Source organism: Gopherus evgoodei, chromosome 2 (assembly GCF_007399415.2).
Source record: "Gopherus evgoodei ecotype Sinaloan lineage chromosome 2, rGopEvg1_v1.p, whole genome shotgun sequence".
In the NCBI taxonomy this organism is placed as follows: Eukaryota; Metazoa; Chordata; order Testudines; family Testudinidae; genus Gopherus; species Gopherus evgoodei.
The window spans coordinates 60,902,106-60,924,284 of record NC_044323.1 but is presented as its reverse complement, the minus strand read 5'-3'; the positions used below and the strand labels follow the sequence as shown (position 1 = coordinate 60,924,284).

General features: G+C 39.4%; 1 protein-coding gene across 1 annotated transcript in view; it reads left to right on the top strand.

The window, feature by feature from the left end:
• IGF2BP3 (insulin like growth factor 2 mRNA binding protein 3) overlaps positions 1 to 22,179 on the top strand; it is a 174,767-nt gene that overhangs the window by 45,875 nt on the left and 106,713 nt on the right. The gene's annotated exons all lie outside the window — the stretch shown is intronic.

The window sequence follows — 22,179 nt, the reverse complement described above, 5'->3', positions numbered from 1 at the left end:
CTGCCCACTCCCCGCCTCTTCCCGGCCAAGCATCCGCCCGTGCTCTGCCCCTATTCCATCCTCTTTCCCCAACTCCCCGCCCCTGTCCTGCCTCTTCTCAACCTCCTCCCTGGAGTGCGCTGCAGCCTTGCTTCTCCCCCCTCCCCCCTGGAAAGCGCTACTTGCTGCCAAACAGCTGTTAGGTGGCAGGAAGTGCTGTGGGGGGGGGGGAGTGGGGACAGAAGAAGGTGAGAAGAGGCAGCTTGGCTGCATTTTTTTCCCCATGGGTACTCCAACCCTGGAGCACTCAGAGTTGGCGCCGCCCTCCCGCTCACCTCCTTACCTGAATATCTGGACAAATGGCGTCCTGATCATACACCGATCAGGGTGAAGGACAAAGGGTTAAATATCAGGACAGTCTCAATTTTATTGGGACATATGGTCACCCTAAAACCAGCTCTCATAGCTCAGTAGAAAGCCAGCAGCTGCAGTTAAGTTCTCTTTCCTCTGCTGCTGTCTTCCAGTTCCAGTTCCCTCACCAGCTTATGTGGAGCAGATAATGGCAGTAATTAACTTTGTTGCTGCCAAGTGAAGCCTGCAAGCCTGTGCAGAATGAAGGAACCAGATCAACTGAGCAGAGAAACCAAGAGATGCACTAATGTGTAGAGATTCTCAGCCTGGGCTTGGTCATCTAACTTACTGGCTGATTTTGAAGAAAGAGGGCAGGGGCAGAAGATGAGGAAGGAGGCATGACCTATATGCTTTCTGCAGGTGCAAGGATGTTGCCAGGTAGAGCGTAGACCCACTTGCCCCTCTCTGTGAAGGGGGCAGAAGTAAAGCTTCTCAGATATATTGGGATATATTCTGGGGCTCTGCAACCTGTTGTATTGAGTACTCTATGTGTAATGAAGAGGGGATAAATGCAAGTCTCTGGGCTATATCTGGAGGGCGAATGGAGTTTGTACTGTTGGATTTCTGGCCCATGTTGGAAGAGTGAAGATGTATCAAGCTCTTCTGCACATAGCATAGAAAGGACTCTGTGCTTTGTTTACTTCTGAAGGAACTTAAAATTTGCACTACCTGTGGGTGTTACTGAATTTCAATACACGTGCGTGCCTGGTCGTGCTGAGGCCACAGGCAGGTTTGTCAGAGGTTTCTGTCTTGAGAGATCACTTGGGTCAGAAAAGCTGAACTGTGAGTCAGTCTCCCTTTCTAGTGTTGTTTTATATTTAAGCAGTGTTTAAAGCTAATCTTGCTGAGCAGCGCCTGGGAATCCTGAAGCTAGTAATGTCAGAATATCAGAATACTGGGGTGATGGGGTAGTGGCTAGTGTTGGTTAAAAGGTTAATACTTAGATATTTTTCTCGTAATACTTATTCTTTATATAATCCTATATAAATTTATATAATCCTAATTCATAAAGTGAGTTACAGGGAGAGGAAGAGCCAAAGTAAGAGGGGAAAACTGCAGTAAAAGTGATTTTAGGAGAGAGAAAATTCAATAGCAATGGAGTATTAAAAACACAACAAAATAAATGACTTTTAAATGAGGCTTGAGCCAATAGCTCACAGATTAATCCATTACTGTATAACTAAAAACTATCCCGTGCAACACTGAACTGTGAAGCAAAATGGAATGCCAGGTGCACGCATGAAGTATTATCTCCTAGTCAGCCATTCTGTTCAGGCATGGAAAGACTTTCACCCTGTTCCTTCTAATGCAGGCTGTGCCTGGGTTTCCTTCAGTTCAGTCCCAAACCAACTTAGCTCACTTGTGGTCTGTGTGGGTTTGGTCCTGGGCTACTGGACCTAGTGGCATAAGACCCAGCTGAAGCCTATGTAATCAAGGTTAAAACATATTCTCAACTATTGATGAGCCAAATTAGTGAGCAATTGAATGCAAACCTAGTCCTAGTCGTTGATCTTCATGGACCTAAGTAGTTTGAGCAGAGGATCGTTCATGGATGTGCTTTACTCAGTGCAGGTACTCAAGATAGTCAGGGGTTAATATCTCTTACCTGTAAAGGGTTAAGAAGCTCAGTAAACCTGGCTGACACCTGACCAGAGGACCAATAGGGGGACAAGATACTTTCAAATCTTTGTGGAGGGAAGTCTTTGTTTGTGCTCTTTGTTTTGGGGGTTGTTTGCTCTTGGGACTAAGAGGGACCAGACGTACATCAAGGCTCTCCAAATCTTTCTGAATCAGTCTTTCATGTTTCAAAATTGTAAGTAATAGCCAGGCAAGGTGGATTAGTCTTATGTTTGTTTTCTCAACTTGTGAATGTTTCTTTTTGTTGGAAGGATTTTTACCTCTGTTTGCTGTAACTTTGAATCTAAGGCTGGGGGGGTGTCCCTCTGGTCTATATGAATCTGAGTACCCTGTAAAAGCATTTTCCATCCTGATTTTACAGAGATAATTTTTACCTGTACTTTCTTTAATTAAAAGCTTTCTTTTTAAGAATCTGATTGATTTTCCTTGTTTTAAGATCCAAGGGGATTGGGTCTGAACTCACCAGGGATTGGTAGGGGGATAGGAGGGTGGATGGTTAATTCCTCCTTGTTTTAAGATCCAAGGAGTTTAAATCTGTGTTCACCAGGGAATTGGTGAAGTCCCTCAAGGCAGCCCAGAGAGGGGAAAGTTTTGGGGGGGACAGGTAGTGCCCCAGACACTGAAATTTCTGGGTGGTGGCAGTGTTACCAGATCTAAGCTAGTAATTAAGCTTGGAAGTGTTCATGCAGGTACCCACATTTGTACTCTAAAGTTCAAAGTGGGGGAAAAAACCTTGACAGCATCATTCATGGATGTGCTTTACTCAGCGTAGGTACTCGGAAGCATCATTTCAACCTTTCTCTCCCTCCCTTCTCCCATCCAAACATACATTAGAAGGCATGTCTGCCTGGTTCTGATGGCAGTCCACTGAGTGGTGCTCTGTAGCACCCTTTACCATTAGCCAGGTTAACCCACTGGGTTCACAAGCCACTTCCCCAGTGTCCTCATTCTGACATTACTAGGTGCAGAATTCCCAGGTGCTGCTCAGCAAGATTTGTTTTAACTCTGCTTAAATATAAAACAAAATTGGAAAGGGAGACTTGATTTTGAATAATCAGCTATCCAATATTTTGAGCTGTGCATGTCTCACAGCATGAAGTGGGACTTAAATACTACATGGTGTGACAAAGTTCCTCCTCTACCTTGGTGGGTCCTGCGCTTATTGGCAGATTTGCTCACCTAAGTGATCTTCCCCACAGTCTGGATCAACTCCTCCTGTGTCGGATCAGGAGTTGGGAGGTTTGAGGGGAACTGGGCCCACCCTCTACTCTGGGATTCCAGCCCAGGGCCCTGTGGATTGCAGCTGTCTATAGGGCCTCCTGTAACAGCTGCATGACAGCTACAACTCCCTGGGCTACTTCCCCATGGCCTCCTCCAAACACCTTCTTTATCCTCACCACAGGACCTTCCTCCTGGTGTCTGATAACGCTTGTACTCCTTAGTCCTCCAGCAGCACAGCCTCTCACTCCCAGCTCCTCACACGCACTACTTCTTCTCTGGCTTCTCCTCACCTGACTGGAGTGAGCTCCTTTTTAAACCCAGGTGCCCTGATTAGCCTACCCTGATTGGCTGCAGGTAATCTAATCAGCCTGTCTGCCTTAAATGGTTCTAGCAGGTTCCTGATTACTCTAGTGCAGCCCCTGCTATGGTCACTCAGGGAACCGAAAACTGCTCATCCAGTGACCAGTATATTTGCCCTCTGCCAGACTCCTGTGCCCCACTGGTTTGGGTCTGTCACAGTGGGCAATAGTTAGGGGATAGTGTCTATGTGGTAGACTGTCCAATTCTGTGTATGCTCCAACATTGTGACTTATCTTGGGGTTTTAATCACTCAGGGCTTGTCTACATCAGAAAGTTGCAGCGCTGGTGAGGGAGTTACAGCGCTGCAACTTTGAAGGTGTACACATCTGCAGGGCACCACCAGCGCTTCAACTCCCTGTTTGCAGCGCTGGCCGTACTCCCGTTTTGTCTTGGGTGTAGAGGATCCAGCGCTGGTAATCCAATGTAGACACTTACCAGCGCTTTTCTTGACCTCCGTGGAAGGAGGAAGCCTCTGGTAATCAAGCTGGTCTCCTTTCCCGGTTTGCTCTCTCGTTCCCGGAACCCCGAGCAAGCAGGTCTCCTTCCCTGCGGTTTGCTGGGTGGCTCCGGGAACGCGAGAGCAAACCGCGGCGAAGCTGGTCTCCTTTCCCGGTTTGCTCTCTCGTTCCCGGAACCCCCCTTGAAGCCGCCCAACAGCGCTGCAGTGTGGCCACATCTAACACCACTTGCAGCGCTGGTTGCTGTAAGTGTGGCCACTCTGCAGCGCTGGCCCTATACAGCTGTACTAATACAGCTGTAACAACCAGCGCTGCAAAATTTTAGATGTAGACATGGCCTCAGTTTAATTATGGGAATGATGATCATAGTGAAGGTGTGTGAAGTAATAAAAACCATTTGCAACTGGCTAAAAGTGGGGAAAAAAGTAGAGGTTCTTGAGTAAACATGTAATAAACACTTTTGGACATCTGGAGAGATGATTATTTATATAAATGTGATGAATGCAAGGCTTTTCCAAGCCTAGATTTAGTGTTGCTATTGTGACACTGTAATTACATAAATAAGGAAAAGATCTGACAAGCAGGAATTTCTGTTAGTTTTTTAGGGGTTAGATTAAAAAAGTACAGGAAGTTTCTTCAAGCTTTGCCCCAAATCCCTAAAGTAGCTGCTCTAAAATGATCAAAAGTCAATGTTTAATAGTTCATAGTGATACTCTTACCAACCGTTTATCAATCATAATTTGGATTGAGTTGGCATTGTTACTGGGAGCAGGTAGCCCCAGCCATGTAGCTGTAGGCTTAGGAAGACAGCGCTGCACTAGTTCACTTTTGGTAGATTATTCCTATTCCTTACTTGTATTACAATTGTTTATAGAAGCTGAATTGTGCGGGGCACAATACAGACAAGATAAGGAGACCGCTTTGCATCTCTGAAACCATAAAGATTAAAACATTTAATTTTTTGTTTCAGAGAAACCAAAGGGACCACGAAAGAAGTGCTGGTAGAGTGTCAAATATTTTCTTCACTGTAGTGTTGTTATTGGAAATTAAGTGAACTTGGAGTGTTTGCAAGTCTATCACCTGCATGAGTTGGAGAGAAAACATCTCTGGGAATGGTACTGAACCTTTACAGATAAAACTTTTTTTTTTTTTTAATTGCAAAATGCTGCTGGCTGTGTTCCCTTATGCATTATGTTAAACAAGTCATACTCGGGCCTCAGTGGTTCAGAAGTCAAATTAATGATCAGCATTACCCAAAAGTATGAATTCATTGTTTCATTTATTATAGTACTATCTATTTGTATTTGAACTGTGTGATGGGGAAATATTTAGTGTTTGTATATAATTATTCTTGCAGCAAAATGACTGACCAAGTATTATTTTATCAACTACAATTGGTTAATAAGATAGTAAAAGCATCCTGATTGGTTAATAACTTAATTAGCTGATAATTAAATTACACAATGTTTTAGTGTCATGTATTGTAAAGAGCGTCAGGAGACGTATCAGAAAGCCTGAGACGTACCAGCTGCAAATGGCTTTGTATACACTGGCACTTCATTGGCAAAACTTTTGTTGTTCAGGGGTGTTTACCTCCCCCCCACCCCCCAATGACACAAGTTTTATCAATGAAAAGAGCCAGTGTGAACAGCGCTTTGTCACCAGGAGCGCTCTCCTGCTGACAAAGCCGCTGTTGCTCCTGGAGGTTGGAAGATTTTTGTCGGAAGAAGAGCTCTCAGAGGAAGGTATTGCTTGCTAGGCCCATGCCTTTACATTTACAAATCCTAAACTTGAAATGAATTAATAGAGATTAACTGTAAATGGCTTGGTATTTTGGGCACTAAACAGCTAATCTGAGCTTTTGGTCCTGGTAACCAGAGGAATGGAAAAATATTGAGTTGTGCTAATGACTTTTAAAACCCTCTTGTTTAGTCTATGAAGTGAACTACATAGCTGTGTAAATATAAACTGAAATATTGCACACTGTCTGTCCTAAGATCTGTGTACGGGTGTTGGGTTTTGCTACTGGATAAATTAGTGAGTGATTGAAACCACTACAGTAAAACTGGTGAAAAATCTAACCCTCTGATAATTGGGGGACATGGCGCATTTGTCTTATAAAGATCAACAGACAGTCCTAGGAAACACCTACGTTATCAGTGGAGCAGACCCCCTTCTGGATCTGGTGGTTACCAAGAAATGTTACACTTAATCCTATATGTACCACATGTAGGACCTAACTTGTTTTGTGTGGTGAAAGAAAAATAAGATATGCTTATTCCCATTCCTTATTGATGTTGTCCTTTTTTTAAACTAACATTTTGGTACTAATGAATGAAGCAAAATGATCAGTAACACTGAACTTTGGACTTCTTCAGAAGGTGCCTTCTAGAAGTATGCAGAGAAGTTTTTTGAGTGGCTCTGTGGATTGGTTGAATAAAAGAATCAAATCAAATGCACAGTCCTTATTTCTATGTTATAAAAATGTTGCCTGAAAAGGATGTGCAAATTATTGAGAGTGCTGTTAACTGGCAAACTAACTAATCTTGTAACTGGAACAGCATCTGACATTCTCACTTTTTAAATTTCTCACTTTAGTGGAAATGTAAACAACAAAGGTGACCAGCAACTGTCCCCAAAGCATTTGGATTACTTTCTAATGTATATGCAACAGAGAATGTATTCTGTCAGACTTTAAATTGCATTTAGCCAATATCAAATGATTGGGGTGAGAGGGAGAAGAAACAGCTGTTTTACCTGTAACAGAAGGTTGCATTGCTTCATCTCCAGCAGAGTTTTTTCCAACTCACAATAATACAGTTAATGCCTATTCTTGTGTGTTGTGCACTGGTGGCATACTACCAAATAATTCCAATAGATTTCTATCACCTCATTTATTTGGTGCTGCTGGCTTTTCCTTTCTGGTTGGCTTATGATGGTTGGCAATTTGACATGACTTTTTTGGTCATAGTCTTAGAACTGTAAAAATGGAGGGTTTAATGCAGTTTTTCAAAGGTGCTAGCAAGGAAGTCTTAAACACAATTACCTTTTTTTTTTTTTTTTATGGTCTAAATGGAGCAAATAAATACTCTGCTTTACTTCTTCTTGAGTGTTCCTTCTTTGACGTAACCTGTAACTTCTTCACAACCAAGTGGTGGAAGACCGTTTTTATCGTAGGTTTCAGAAGGGTGATGACACTGAATTTAAACTGTGAGGGGGGTGTTAATTATAGATATGTATACAGTAATTTGTTTTTTTCATTTTTATATCTTAAACTTGGCTAAAGAAAACTCACGAGTTATAAAATGATTGAAAACTAAAGCTTAGGTCAGTTCCAACATCTCATGCACTTCCCTTTCAGATAGAAAATACTTTTAAATATATTTCAAAAGTTCTATTCCAGTACCAGTGGTGAATGGTCCACAGTTTTTTTAATACTACAGAAGTATCAGGTTTTTATTAGGAGATGAGATGCGCAGTTTTAAAGGGACACTATCAAATTATTTAGTCCCCAAATTTAGTCTGTAAAGAAGAAAAATACAATACAGATGCATGAAGTTTTTTCTTTACATAATGTTGTTGTTTAGTTGTTTGTTTGTTTAAAACTTAATGCATATTTTCACCTTAACATTAACTCTGCTCTGAAAGAAATCCAGCAAAGTTGTATTAGTTCACAAGAATCTTGAAGTGAAGTGATATATCCAGGTCAGTCCAGTTTCACTGTTCAATCTAGTGAAGAGCAAAAAGTGAACCAGCACATAAAATCCTTTACAGTCTAATGGGGTGTTAAGGACAGGTAAGAAAATCTTTACAACTTATATGTGCACAAATAATATAATCAATACACAGTTTGATTTTATATATAGCATATATGCTTTATTGTTACATAGTTTTTAAAATCCAATTCTCAAATTGACATTCAAACCAGCAGGAAAATAAATTTACCTTTCACACTTATTGAGGCTTTCTTGCTGTGTCTCTTGCACAGCAAAAGTTATTGGTGATTACTTGTGAAATGGGAGAGGAAGGATAGTGGATAATTTAGAGATTTGGTGATATATAGAAATAGTGCTGAGAGTTGAGCAGTCACAGTAGGAATGGGTCATGGGGAAGACTGTAAATACATTTGCACAGTTCTTCCACTAGAGTGAGTTAGAACTGCAATCTACAAGACCCATGGGGACATGAACTCTTGAATCTTAAAGGCGTTTCATTTTACGTTTTGGTATCTACCAGCTCAAAATTGCTTTTTCCCCTGGACAGTCCTTGGGAAGCTAGTAGCATCATGTTGACTGGCTCATTGGTACACAATCAGAGGTTTCTCCATTAGAGGGTTTTGACAGTGCTGGTACTATTTAACTTGCTGGTACTGCTAAGTTAATTGGTTCAACTAAAACATAATTTTATCTTATTCCTTGAACCAAACCTTTTTTGTGGGCATCAACAGTGTTCCATAATCCCCGGCTTGCCTCTGTTACAACTCTTTCAGGGGATGGGGAGGACCACTTTGTTCACTTTTGTCTCCTATGCTCCAGTAGCAGCAGCAGCTCTGTGTGTGTGTGTATGTGTTGGGGGGTGGGAGGGTCCTAGTAATCCTCTACCCTGCCCCCCCAGTTTTCCAGTGAACACTTTGAGATTTCAGAGTTGTGTAGTATACAGCTTTTCTAGTACTCAAGCCTAAGACGGAAGAGCTGGAGCAGGTAACTCAGTCAAACCTTTCAAATTCTCCTCCTTTTGTCCAGAACAAGTCAGTTCTGATCTGATATTTTATAAATTTAACTGGAAAAAACTTGGCGCCTTCATAGGTCTAGCAAAAACTACAGAACTAGATTTATGGTGAGCTCCAGAGACCAATCCAAAGACCTAATGCCTTCCAAAGAATTTGATTTTATTCTCTGATTTCTTGTAAAGACACAAGCAGTTAGCTTCCCAGGGTATGTCTAAGCCATGTCACGGTTCCAGCTAAGACAGGAACTCAGGCTCTGAAGCTCAGGGAGGAGGGGGACAGTTTGGGACCTGAACTGGAATGTCTACACCGCGATTTTCTGTCAGAGCAGGAGACTGAATCTGTAGATCGGGGCTCTGAGGTTCACTGACATTCTTCCCCTTCCCCTCTAGTGTACCCTACATCTAGTCTCTGTCCTTGGCTTCTTTAAAGGTGGTATGGGGAGGGGGGTGGAAGAGGCTGCAAAATACCATAAATTAATCTCCAAAGGTAGGTGGTTCATCTTTTCATGGGTAGGGGAGAGGGAGCTTTTATTTCTTCTTGGTAGTGTCCCTCTGAACCTGCCTGCTTTTTCCATAAAGGCAAGATGGTTTTCAAGACCTCTCCCCCACCACTTCATTTTAGTTGTTAAAGTATGAGCAAGAAGTATTTTATTTAAAGCAATGTTGCCAACCTTTTTTTAAACATTCACTAATGACACTTTTTAGATTATTAAAGCTGATTTGTAAATATTTATCTTTTATTCCTGTTTTCACATATCACTCAGATTGAACAGGAAAACTAGAGTGGTCAGTTCTGCTTGTTAGCTCATGTGTACTGATTTCACAACATTGCTGGGGAGAAATATCTATCCTCTCCATTGAAAGTAATACCATTTTAATGAAAACTGATATATCTGTTTTCTGTAAAGAAATGTTGAGCCTAAAAGTCAAGTTTTTAAAAGAATGGAGTTGCATTAAGATCATGTTTATAATGCTATTTAATATTTAAGATTTCTGGATTGAATATATATAAAATGTTTTTCATGGGGATGGGGCAAGAAGGAAATTCTAATTTTGATCCCTCAGTAAAAATATTTGTTTTGACCAGTGACAAATCAGGGCTGTTCTCAGTTAAATTATATCCCTGGTCTAGTCAAATCCTGCCTTGAAGATTTCTTGTATTAAGGCCACTCTCATGATAATTGGAAACAGACTGTTTAAAAACTTGCTGTTTTTATATTTGTTGTTACAATTACTTGGATCTCATTTTAATGTTTGCAAAAGGCAACTTAAATTACCTAATTAAATATATTTTTGTCAGACCATTAATCTAGATTTGCATGAGCTCTGTTTCTACAGTAGGATTTACCACAATGTCTTGAAGTATATATGAAGATTTTGGATATTTCACTGACTTTAATCTTCAGACAGTTCTAAATACTAATCACATCCCTTTGAGAAACTTGGAAAATATTTTTCACGTAATCGGAGCTGGAAGGGTATTACTGAAACATTTTGGACCACAAGGACTAGCTATACTGTGGATAGAGAATTAGTGTTAGAAATAACTCCCTTGGTTAAAACATAACCTTTGTTTATTTCCATGCTGAGTAATTAGCAAGCTGTAACTTCCATAAACTTCAGCATTTTTTTCTTTCATAACTGTGCATGCTTGATTCCTTGTGAGTTTAATGTATGTGTAGTGCAATTACTAGGACTTACATTAATAATCAACAGCTTTCTTCATAAAGCTGCACTGAAATGTAAAGTATCACAAGTATTAGTTTGCTTAGCAATTGGCTTTCAGTACCCCGGTTTCATTTTGACTGATTTATCAATACGAGTGTCTTTTCAATTCAATTTCTAGTGAACAGTAAAAGCACCAGGTATAATAATACGTAGTTCTCTTTTGCCACTCTTCATCTATAGCTTTCAGTGCTTTCAGAGGAAATAAGAATCCTTATTCCCACTTTGACAGATTGAGAAACAAAGGTACAGTCAGTCACTCAGCAGGCCAGTGGAAAAATCCAGAATAGAATACAATATAAATGGGTGCCAGTTACATCCAGGAAACACATAGCCAGTACTTCCCTTTACTGTCATTAAACTGCTGTGTGTGGAAGCAGAGCTTTGTGAGAAATGTTAAGGATTCTTTGTTGTTTCTTGCTCTTCCTCTGGTCACCCACCTGTGGAGAAAAAGGGAAAATGGACAACACCAAGTTTACCCTTCCATTTCGAGGATGTTAAAGACATTGCAAACTTCACTGGCAGTCAGAGGGCTGCCTGTCTTTAGTGCGACACCTCCACCTCGCCACTGGACTAACTCTTATCAGGCCATAACTTGTTCTAGGCCATCACCATGTCCTGGGATGCCTGTATTTGACTTTTCACTGTGTTGTACTGACTTTTGAGCTGGCAGAACAGTGGTAACTAATGTGGCGACACCTGTTAGCTTTTGCCCTTCTCATCTATCTTTGTTAGCGACTTTACTCACCCCTGAGCTGTTTGCTTTTGTGGCTTGTGGATATCTAGCAGCATCTTCTGTTGAGGTGTCGCTTTTCAACTCCTTCAGTGATCTACCCCTCCTTGCTGTTTGTCCTCACCTTCCTCTTGCTGATGGAAATGCCTACCAAGCAATTTTTGGTGAGAGAGGAAGGGTCTTGTTCTCAGACACAGGGCAGAAAGCGGGATATTAAAGTTAGGTGGGAAGCGTAGGAGGCTAAAAACATGTATAAATACATTTACAAATCAAAGATTTTTCTCTTATCTCCAGTGTTTATTTAATCAAAATAATGGCTAAGGAACCCAACTACACATCAGCTAATCAAAGTATCTGACACCAGCTACAGAATAGAGCGACTGCTACACTTAGAGAACATTGGAGATCTAAATTGTGATTACACTGTAAACTATCTGAATCTGTGTTAATTTATTCTAGCATCTTTATTTTACTTTTTTAAAAAAGGCCCTGTTCCTGCAATATGTTGTATAGGGTAAGAGGGGTCTCTGTACCCACACTGAGCCCTACTGAAGTAAGTAGGGCTGTTTGTGTGTGCATGGTTCTACCCAGCAAGCAACATTTTTCCTGTTTATGGCCCTGCTCATTTTTAGTGTGTGGTTTTTATGCTTGATGCAACTTTTCATTCCTGAAGTATGTTGTTTGATTGATTAAAGAGATGAATGGTAGTTTAGTCATCTGTCACTCTTCAATATATTTTGTTTACAACTCTCCAATCACAATTTATTCTAGAACGTTAAACAGTACATGTATAGTCTTAAACGTGCACTTAGAATTCCATTTAATATGAAGAACTTTAGTTGTTTATATATAAAAATTATTGTAGCTTGTATTTACATAGTTCCTGATTATGTAGTTTATAGTGTAGACAGACAGCCTTCGATGTCCACAAAGAGACCGCCTTGAAGTCAATGGGAGCTAGTCCACATTTGCTTTGTAAATTGTAATACAGGAGCTTCACACTGTAAACTGTTTGGAGCAGGGACTCTTTCTGATGTGTACAATCCTAGCACAGTGTGACCCTGAACCTTGACTAGGGCTTCTAAATGTCACTACAAGACAAAAACTAATGTTGTGAGACAGGAGAACTGGGCAGCAGGATCCATCTATCTTTATTAATGAAAATAGTTTTTGATTTTTCATTTTGTCCTTAAAATTGTCTGAATTTCATGTCATTTAACTTTTCTGATGTTGTCTAGTTTTCAGTTGACATAACTTCATATATATATATATATATAATGTGTGTGTTAGTCTTTAAGGTGCCACAGGACTCCTTTGTTGCTTTTTACAGATCCAGACTAACACGGCTACCCCTCTGATATCTATATGTGTGATCTATGGGCTTTACCTCCGTGAATCTCTTCTTTGCCCCTCAACCCGCCAATTAAAAAAAAGATGTTAATGTCCCTGGAGGAACAAAGCATCATCTGTTGAAACACCCTTATTTGTAGAAAGATCAAGTTTATTCAAACTGGCTGATGAATGTGAGGGAAGAAGTCTTTTTTCTTTAATATCAAAGTTCATTCTACAGAAGGCTCTATTGCCTTATGTAGGCATGTTACAAATGATAAATGACAAAATCTACAAAAAACATACCGCTAATTGTTTTCCGTATTCTTCCTCTACACCATATTATGGTGTCTTGTTCCTGGGCCATTGCTTCTGGGGGAAACGAAAACTTTGTGTAGGCTACTTAAAGCTTTTTAGTTTTTGCTTTAAAACCTCCAATGGTAAATTCATTAGCAAATTCAGACCCTTAAGGAATTGGAAAAGTACAGTTATTAAAAAAAACAAAGAAACCCTCAAACTAAGTTCCCATGTACCTCTGATTTAGCTTAAGATTAAAACTACATAGCTTGTGTTGGGAACGTATAAAAAGATTCCTCTTTATGAATTCCACTTTACTCTCTTCAACACTCCTTATAAGAGTAGTTTGAAATTTGATGTGATTAAGTCATTCACTAAAAGGAATATAGCCAAACAGAAATGTAGTCAGCTTTTTAAAGGGTTAAAAGTTGTTTCAGGAGGTACACTTGCCCAGGATTCTCCAGGCAATCTTTATAGCTTTACACCAGTTGTCTATTTAAAAATATTTTCTCTTTCCTGTTGCTCTGTGAAAGACCACACAAACAGGGGACTGCTGACTCCAGAGAAAAGTGAAACTCTCCATACAAAAAGTACAGTCAAATGCATAACTTGAAAAAAGAAAAAACAAAAAAAGCCCATGCCAACTGGAGAGGGAAAAAGAGCTCTTGGCTATCTTTCAGTGATAGTAGTCTTGAGTATAACCCCTATTGTCACAAGTAACAGTATTTTCAGATGATTTTAAGTTGATATCCCTTTAACTTCACATTGTGTGTTGTGTAATTGTACGGGCTAAACTTTATTGGGTTGTCTGACTTGATGATAGTGTGATTTTTAAAATAGTTTTAGTATGTCTTTCCTCCTAGATGACCAATAATTCTCTGTGCCAGGAAGAAACAGTTCCCTACAGGTAGGTAGCAGTACTAAAAAATTGCACAGGAGAAAGTAAGTAAGCCTTAAATTAGGGTTGCCACCTTTTAATGGTTGGTAACTGGACCCCTGAGGCCATGCCCTCTGCTCCGCCTCTTCCCCCCACAACCTATTTAAAAAAAAAAGGACATGAGAGCTTGTCACATGGCATCTGGACTGTCTGCGCCAGATGGGTGGCAACCCTGCCTTAAATGCTACAGAAAGCGCAGAATAGTTTAGATGTCTGGGTCTTTCTCTTGTAGGTCATAGAATCACATGAGTCAGTCTAAATTTTTCTGGTTTATCTGGCAGTTCAGTGTAAGCGTTGGATTTGGAGTAGTTTTATTTTGGACTCTTATATGAGTTAAGAGTTGCATTGTGCTTCAGTCAATGTTTAAAAAACAAAGTTGACCCTACTACCTATTCATTTAATTAAGACGGGGGTTTAAAAAGTTTTAAATCATAACTGCATGATTACGGTTGCTAAGGTCCAGTTGTAAGACTCCTGAGATGTTCTAGGTTTATGGACACATCTCGAAGATTGATCTTTTTATGTAACTGCCTCTATACAGTGTCAGAGAGACAAGGTGGGTGAGGTAATAACTTTCATTGGATCAGTTTTTGTCAGTGAAAGGTTTCAAGATATACAGAGCTCTTCAGATCTGGGGAAGGTACTGAGCATGTCACAGCAAAAAATGTATTCTGTATGTACAATATGGGTTTTATCTTTAATATAAAGTACTAACCATTTGGTGCAGTTTTTTCACAGAATATCTACTATTTATTCACCAGAAAGCACTTTTTTCCTTCAAGAAAACATTCACAATAAATGTTTATAATATTTCATCCAAAAAAGGTCACATTTTAAGATCCCATATATGGCTAGTTTATAAAGGGTTAGTAAATGACTAATAGATGTTATGAGCATGTTACAGCTCTGCGAAGTATTTTATAAATCAGGGGTTCTCAACCTTTTCCTTCTGAGACCCACCCCAACATGCTATAAAAACTCCACAGTCCACCTGTGCCACAACTGGTTTTCTGCGTATAAAAACCAGGGCAATTGCCTGGGGCCCAATGTCACAGGGGCCCCCATGAAGCTACCTTGCTCAGGCTTTGGATTCAGCCCCAGGTGGTGGGGCTCTGGATCCTGGGCTTCAGCCCTATGCAGTGAGGTGTTGGCTTTCTGCCCTGGGCCCCTGCGAGTCTAACACTGGCCCTGCTTGGTGGACCCCCCTGAAACCTGCACGCGGCCCCCTAGGGTTGAGAAACACTGTTATAGATGGTTATAAGCCAGGGCTTGTAAACAGTTTATTGACCTGTTGCACTGTAACAATTGATAATTAAGTTTGCATAAAAGAGTTTAAAACATTATTTGTAAATGAAACCTGAATTCTGTTCTACATATAACGTGAGCAATAAAATAAATATATTTTATAATATGTACCCCTTTAAGGAACAATCTTAACTTCTAAAAGCAGCAGCAATCAGAGATAAAAGTGAAGAATGATTGTTTGAGAACAGTTCTTTCTACTGACTATTTTTAATCAGTTTTATACACTCTTTTCTCTGTCCCTCTAATCTTTTTATTCTTGTCTTGTTCACTCCTTGCTCATCTCCTTCTGTGTGTCTCTACCGATTAGTGAAGTTCAGGCCACTCTCCACCTGTGTCACTGTTCTGGCTACTGGAGGGCATGGCAGACGGTATTCAACCTATTGATTGTGGCATTGAGCAGTGTGGTTTTTGATAGTAGTATGTCCAAGAGTTCAAGAGCCAGACTTGAATGACTGCATGTATGTGATTGCTCATGAAACGGGCACACTCAGCTTTGCATTTCCTTGGCCTGTACAGTTACTATGACAGTGCAGACAAAGAAGCAACTGCACGTGAATGTGATCATCTTTTAGACTTTCTAGAGGAGAAGCTGCAATGTGAGGAATCTACACAGATACAGCCTTGAGTTATTGTAGGGCTTGCCTACACTGGCACTTAACAGCGCTGTGGAAAAAACACCCACCCCAGCGCAGCAAGTGTCAGCACTGTAAAACACCATTGTAGACAGAGCGCCAGCGCTGGGAGCTAAGCCCCCCATGGAGGTGGGGTTTTTTAGAGCACTGTGCCGCCACTTTAGCATTTAGCTATTAAAACTAGCATACAAGAACATCCTGTAAATTCCAAACTGTTCTCTGTGTTGTCAACTCTTGCAAGTTTACCATGTGTGTTGTGATATTTACTGTATTTTTTTATGGATCCCCCCTCTCCCCCCTCCCTGTTCTCCTGGAGTTAAGTGAGAATTTCAGTTTCATTTTTTAAAAAAAGGACATTTCCAGCCCTCATGGTTGCAGAGAAGAGCTTGAATATGTGAATCTTAAAGGTGTAAAACCCAGAAAGCAAATGAAACCCAAACACATTTGGCTTAAAAATCTTGAGTTTTTTAAAACTCCAGATTTTTTTTCTTCATTTACTTGTAATTTTTGAATGTTTGTTGTCTACAATATTGTGTGAGTATAGGGTAACCAAACATATATGCCCAGGGTGTTGCTGTGAGTACCCCTCGCCTCTAGATGTTCAGTAGTGTGCTGTGTGTACCGTGTACTCAGAAACGCTGTAGATTTTCCAGGCATGAAGCTTTACAGGCTCAAACCTCCTGTGGGTTCCCACAAGCATTCACACACTTTGAGTAGTTGAGGATTCCTTTAGTAGTGCATCCAGAAATAAGAGGCAAATACCCTAGGTTTTTTATGTCTACAATGGAGTTTGAGCTGTTTTAACTGCCTGAATGTGAATATTTAGGAGCCTAACTTTAGGCACCCAGACCTGAAAATTTTTGTGTTTGTTCTTAGTAGTATGGTAGCTTGATACCATTATAGTCTAGCAATTTATACATCCATGTGGTATCTAGTAATGAGAGGGATACATAATGCATTGGGTTTTTTCTGTTGTCTATGCCAGTATTGAAGTGTAGTATAGATGAGAAATGTTAGAAAGTGTAATCTTTCCTCCTTTAAAACCTAATTTACTGGTCAGAATCTGAGAATTATACTTCTAGCAAAACTTTTAGATGGTAGATACAGAAATTGAACTAGTTGTGTTCCTGTGCTTTAAAGGCTAGAAAATGTAATGAGTTTTTAAATGAAGGGGTTTAATGTCAGTATTCTCTCTCTCTCCTGTAACCCTATATTACTGTATAAACAGTCTTATCTGGGATGGTTGCAGTTACAAAAAGCACCATTGAGTTGGGGACTTATGTGCTTAGAAAAGGACATCCATGCTGCTCTGAGGAGGCTTCTTGTGATTGCAATGCAGTGGCCCTATAAATGTGAAGTCTGAGGTCCATCCCAACTTTCTCCACCCTAAAGTGTTTTGAGATGCTTTATTTTCTGAGGATTTTTAATTACCAAAGTTTGGGGATTTTTTCAGCCTCTATTGGCCTAGCAGAAAACTAGATTAATTTTAAATGAAGTTGTACTCTAAGAATAAATTTTTTTTATTAAAGCTAATGTTAAATATATATATATAATACATAGGTTGAGAAATAAGTGTCTGTACATCTGGGTGTAGTGCTTAGATTATCCACAAATACAAAGTTTGTTTTTAAAGTAATAAGATACATATGGTGCATAATCAGCAATAACCCAAATTTAGGTGAATGAATTTAAGAATACGGTTTAGATATTTAGCATCCATGCATTTGGGTACATTACTAATGAAAAAAGCTATACAGAGAGTTGGTGAAGGAAAGCAAAATATATAAATGAGTGAAAATTGTCTACATACACCTCTACCCCAATATATAACATGACCTGATATAATATGAATTCAGATATAATGTGATAAAGCAGTGCTCTGGGGGGCCAGGGTTGCGCACTCCGGCGTATCAAAGCAAGTTTGATATAACACAGTTTCACCTGTAACATGGTAAGATTTTTTTGGCTCCTGAGGACAGCGTTATATCAGGTAGAGATGTCGTAGATTAACAGTTTATGGTCTCATTTTGTAACTTACTATTCCATACTGTGCTGAGTGTTTAACTCGATGGTTGATTCCCATGCGTATTTTTAAAGATATGAGAAGGCTGTTGGGGGTGGGGAGGAGGACATCTGAAAAAATTCTTGTTTGATTTCTCTCATTTGACTTCCTTGAAACCTGGCACCCATCATGTCTGTTTCCTTGTACTGCTATATACCTGATCAACATAAGAACATAAGAATGGCAATACTGGGTCAGACCAAAGGTCCATCCAGCCCAGTATCCTGTCTACCGACAGTGGCCAATGCCAGGTGCCCCAGAGGGAGTGAACCTAACAGGTAATGATCAAGTGATCTCTCTCCTGCCATCCATCTCCACCCTCTGACAAACAGAGGCTAGGGACACCATTCCTTACCCATCCTGGCTAAAAGCCATTAATGGACTTAACCTCCATGAATTTGTCTTTTTCTCTTTTAAACTCTGTTATAGTCCTAACCTTCACAACCTCCTCAGATAAGGAGTTCCACAGGTTGACTGCGCTGTGTGAAGAACTTCCTTTTATTTGTTTTAAACCTGCTGCCCATTAATTTCATTTGGTGGCCCCTAGTTCTTATATTGCGGGAACAAGTAAATACCTTTAACTTATTCACTTTCTCTGCACCACTCATGATTTATATACCTCTATCATATCCCCCCTTAGTCTCCTCTTTTCCAAGCTGAAAAGTTTTAGCCTCTTCACTCTCTCCTCATATGGGACCCGTTCCACACCCCTAATCATTTTAGTTGCCCTTCCCTGAACCTTTTCTAATGCCAGTATATCTTTTCTGAGATGAGGACACCACAATAACATGCAGTATTCAAGATGTAGGTGTACCATGGATTTATATAAGGGGCAATAAGATATTCTCCATCCCTTTTTTGAATGATTCCTAGCAACCTGTTTGCTTTCTTGATTGCCGCTGCACCCTCTGTGGACGTCTTCAGAGAATAATCCACGATGACTCCGAGATCTTTCCCGATTAGTTGTAGCTAAATTAACCCCCATGATATTATATGTATAGTTGGGGTTACTTTTTCAAGTGTGCATTACTTTACATTTATCCATATTAAATTTAATTTGCCATTTTGTTGCCCAGTCACTTAGTTTTATGAGATCTTTTTTAACTTCTTCACAGTCTGTTTTGGTCTTAACTATCTTGAGCAGTTTAGTATCATCTGAAAACTTTGCCACCTCACTGTTTACCCGTTTCTCCAGATCATTTATTAATAAGTTGAATAGGATTGGTCCTAGGACTGACCCTTGGGGAACACCGCTAGTTACCCCTCTCCATCCTGAAAATTTAACATTTATTCCTATCCTTTGTTCCCTGTCTTTTAACCAGTTCTCAGTCCGTGAAAGGATCTTCCTTCTTGTCACATGACAACTTAATTTATGTAAGAGCTTTTGGTGAGAGACCTTGTCAAAGGCTTTTTGGAAATCTAAGTACAGTGTCCACTGGATCCCCCTTGTCCACATGTTTGTTTGACCCCTTCAAAGAACTCTAATTAGTAAGACATGATATCCCTTTACAGAAACTGTGTTGACTTTTGCCCAACAATTTATGTTCTTCTATGTATCCGATAATTTTATTCTTTACTATTGTTTCAACTAATTTGCCTGATACCAATGTTAGACTTACCGGTCTGTAATTGCTGGGATCACCTCTAGAGCCCTTTTTAAATATTGGCGTTACATTAGCTATCTTCCAGTCATTGCTGCTTTTTCTAGGATTAGCTGAATTTAACACCATGGCAGAACAGAATCATTTACAGTTTTGTTTGAATTCAAGGAAAGAGATGCTTTCTTATGGGGTTTCTTAAAGGTACTTCTTTCCCAATAAAATTATTACTTGTAAAACATTTAACTGCGTGTGGATTTGCATAGTTGTTACTGCAAAAGTTACATACTTGAATGAATGTGCTGACAGTTATCCTAAAAAGAACAAGATGATGGATGGTAACATCCTAGTACTCTTTTTTTCTGTTTCAATATGTATTGCCATATAATCTCAAATTGAAACACCCATCTTTTTGAAAAATATAATGCAAATGACCCATTTAGTAACACTTTTTTGCTAGATGGAATTTGCATGATAGTCCAGAATAGCAAAAACTGGGACAAAAAGATGTTTCTCATGCACAGTAGGATTTTAAAAATGCATATGGTTGAAAATATAGTGAATTCTATATATAGCATTGTCTTAAATCTGAATCTGGCTAGAAATTGCTTTTTTAAAATGCTGTATAACTTGAACTTTATGTTTGGCTGTGGATGGGAATGAAACTATGGAGTTTACAAAATCGCAGTTTTATTTCTAAAGTGATAGCCAGTGTATTGCGAACACTATAATGTACACAGTTTATGGTTTCACATTCTAGGGGATCTTTAGTTTTTATGTAAACTTTATGCAAAGTTTTGATGGCTACAGACTTCCAAAAAATTCACCCAAAATTAACATTTGGTTTGTTGCCAGGGTAATTTGCAAACACTGATAGCTATTTGTTTTACAGTTAATGATCTTTGGTAACCAAAATTAACTCGGTAGATATAAAACATTAGCAAATTTAGTTTTTTCTAACATTAAATTTAGCATATTATACTATTTAGTTTCTAGTGGAAATATGGTTCTGTTTATGCTTTGTTTCTAGATACTATAAAATGTTAAGTTTGCTTGTGAAATCTGAATATATGAGTCAGGAGAACAAAAGTTTGGAGACACGGAATTTATTTCTTTGTCTACATGTTTCTTTGACAATAACTTTATGCTAAGAGACAATTTTAAGAGGACTTTTCAATATATAAAATTAAACTTCAAATGTAATGAGCAGTAAAGGGAACAGAGCAAAAGAGGAACAAGGAGAAAAGGTGAAGATGATACCCTCCAGCATAGCAGAGCAAGAGGCTGGCCACTGATTTGGATATGAATGTGAAAGATTCAGAGAAAGGAAGGTAGAAGCAGGTTTTCAAAGGTATTCAGGCATTTGAAGATGCAGATAGATGCCTAGGTAAATGAATTTAAGAATACAGTTTAGATATTTAGCATCCATGCATTCGGGTACATTACTAATGAAAAAAGCTATACAGAGAGTTGGTGAAGGAAAGCAAAATATATCAGTGAGTCTGCATATTCGTATAATGCACAGGAATATCTTTGCCTACACTTTGAATCAAAGCTAAATCAAAATGTTTGCATTTTTCCCATTTAATTGTTGTTTAGCATGCTACTGTTTCCTGACTAGTTGGTTAAAAGTGTAAAAATACCATAAATGTCATTTTTATGGTATTTCTAATGCAGCCAGAACAGTGAGTTACTTGAGGTCTCAGGACAATTGTTCTTGTGAGATCAGGTCCCATTTTCAGCTGAATGTGAGCAGCAGCTTTTTGTATTTGTACAAACAGAGGAGAGGATGCTGGTTCTATGAGCTGAGCTTTTTTTCTTAATAAAGGAGAAAGTTGAATTAAAATTGGTAACCAGGTGCCATGTATCACCTCAACCACTCATGGCTGCCTGGCATTTACCCATTTGGCTTCCACACGTTCTATGCGCTTTCATTGTATAAGTATATTAAGCAGAGCTCTGTGCCCTGTGTTTTATATTTAAATAAAAAAGACAGGGCAGGGCAGGGCAAAAAAGAGAACCACTCTCAGTAGCTGAATTAGGTTGAGGAAATCATTGTAAAACAGGTACAATCTGGCAAGTCAATATCAGTAAAGCTGTACTTCTACCAGTCTAGAAATAGATTAGTATCTGGTTTAGTGGTTCTCACTTTGAACAGGGCATGAAAAGAATAAAACTCTGTCTCTGAGCATACAGAAATGGAGGGTGTATTCATCCCTCCATAAAAATCTGCATCAGTAGACCCTAATCTACTAAAATCAGATACCAAAGACTGGAGAAGAAATCATCAGAAAGGAAAGCTATGAAGTCTGTTTAAAAGTAAATAAAGCTTTAGTTGATATAACCTATAGTGTAAACCACAGAGTGGATGCTGTTTTATACCTGTAGATTAAAAGAAATCCAGTATTAGGTTTTGTTTGTTTGCTTTTCTACTATCTAAATCTAATCAATCTCCCTTCACTCTCTTCTGTCTGTGCATATTGACAGTGAGGAGGATGTTATCAGAATGTTAACCTCTGGATGGTGAGGTCTGTACTGAGTATTGAGAAACCACCAAAGCAAAATAGTGTGAAGGCTCAAAAAAGAGCAAAGAGTCTGTCTTTATTACATATATTTAATATCAAACAAGGAAACTCCTTCCATGTATTCTTGTGAAATTCCTTCTACCTTAGGGCTTGTCTCGACTCTGGCACTTTACAGCACTGCAACTTTCTTGAAAAAACACCCCCCTGAGCACTGCACGTTTCAGGGCTATAAAGTGCCAGT